Consider the following 2098-nt stretch of genomic DNA (forward strand, 5'->3'; position numbering starts at 1 on the left):
CCTTGGTCCGATTTTGACCGATTCGGTCCAAACCGTAAAAAAAAATTAAACTCAAAATTAAATATTTTTTCCAATATAGACATAGCTATATACATTTTAAATGCATTAAACAATATAAATACAACATTTATACACTAAATATATACTATTTTAGAAAATATATACACATATATATGTACAATATAATATATGTACTACTTAAAGTACCCCTTGAAACAATATACAAACAACATATATATATATATATATATATATATATATACGACCTTAGAAAATATAGACATGTATACGTTAAATATATACTACTTTAGAGTCTATAGAAAATATATACGCATAACATATATACATTACATATTATACTACTTTAGAAACATATACACATTAAATATATATTATTTTAATCTATAGAAAATATAGACATATATGTAGAATATATACTACTTAAAATACCACTTGAAACAATATACATACAACATATACACACACTATCTATATACTACTTTAGAAAATATATTGACATATATACGTTAAATATCTACTACTTTAGAGTCTATGAAAATTATATACACATATAACATATATACATTACTATGATACTACTTTAGAAACTTATACACATTAAATATATAATATTTTAGTCTATAGAAAATATATAAACATACATGTACAAATGTTTGTCTAAACAGCAAAACAAATAAATTTCCACCCAAATCTTGTACGATGAAACATCGTTGAAAACCTTGAATTTCATCAATATTCCACCACGTAACAAAAATTCTAGAAGATTCTCACAACTGTAAATTGCTCATTTTCGTATCATACGTGTTGTAATTACCATTTGAAATTTCAAGTATCCTAACAAATTTTATCCAAAAAAAATCCAAAATTCCCTTCCAGTTGAAAATAGGCTTGTTAAACAGACCGGTTTGATTCAACCCAAAATCGGCCCACGTCCAATTACTGGGTTCTGGGCCGGTCCGATAGCAGGTCAGTTTTAAAGGGCCGATCCGGGTCCAAATACTAGAATTGTGTGGAAAAAATCGGGATCGGTCCACTTAGCCTTGGTCCGATTTTGACCGGTTTGGTCCAAACCGATCAAAACGTAAAAAGAAAAATAAACTCAAAATTAAATGTTTTTTCTAATATACACTATATATACATAACAATATACATTTTAAATACGTTACACAATATAAATACAATATTTATACACTAAATATATACTACTTTAGAAAATATATACACATGTATACTTTAAATGTATACTAGTTTTGAGTTTATAGAAAATATATACATAATACACATTTATACGTACAATATAATATATGTACTACTTAAAGTACCACTTGAAACAATAAACAAACAATAAATATATATACTACCTTAGAAAACATATAGACATGTATACTATAAATGTATACTACTTTAGAGTATGAAAATTATATACACATATAACATAAATACATTACATATTATACTACTTTAGAAACTATACACATTAAATATATACGATTTTAGTCTATAGAAAATATATAGACATATATGTACAAACGTTTGTCTTACCAGCAAAACAAATAAATTTCCCACCCAAATCTTGTACGATGAAACACCGTTGAACACCTTGAATTCTATCAGTATTTCACCACATAATGAAAATTCTAGAAGATTCTCACAATTGTAAATTGCTCATTTTCACTGTAAATTGTATATACGTTAAATATATACGTCTATAGAAGATCTATTCACATATATACACTCTAATCTATGTATATGTAATACTTTAAATGAAATATACTATAATATATATACATTACAATATATATTTGTATAGTTATGTACTAATTTATAAAACATATACACATGTATACGTTAAATATACACGTCCATAGAAGATCTATTCACATATATACACTCTACTCTATGTATATGTAATACTTTAAATGAAATATACTATAAAGTTATACATTACAATATATATTTGTATAGTTATATACTAATTTATAAAACATATACACATGTATACGTTAAATATACACGTCTATAAAAGATCTATTCACATATATACACTCTATTCAGATGAAATATACTACAATATATA

Source organism: Capsicum annuum, chromosome 7 (genome assembly GCF_002878395.1).
Source record: "Capsicum annuum cultivar UCD-10X-F1 chromosome 7, UCD10Xv1.1, whole genome shotgun sequence".
Lineage (NCBI taxonomy): Eukaryota > Viridiplantae > Streptophyta > Magnoliopsida > Solanales > Solanaceae > Capsicum > Capsicum annuum.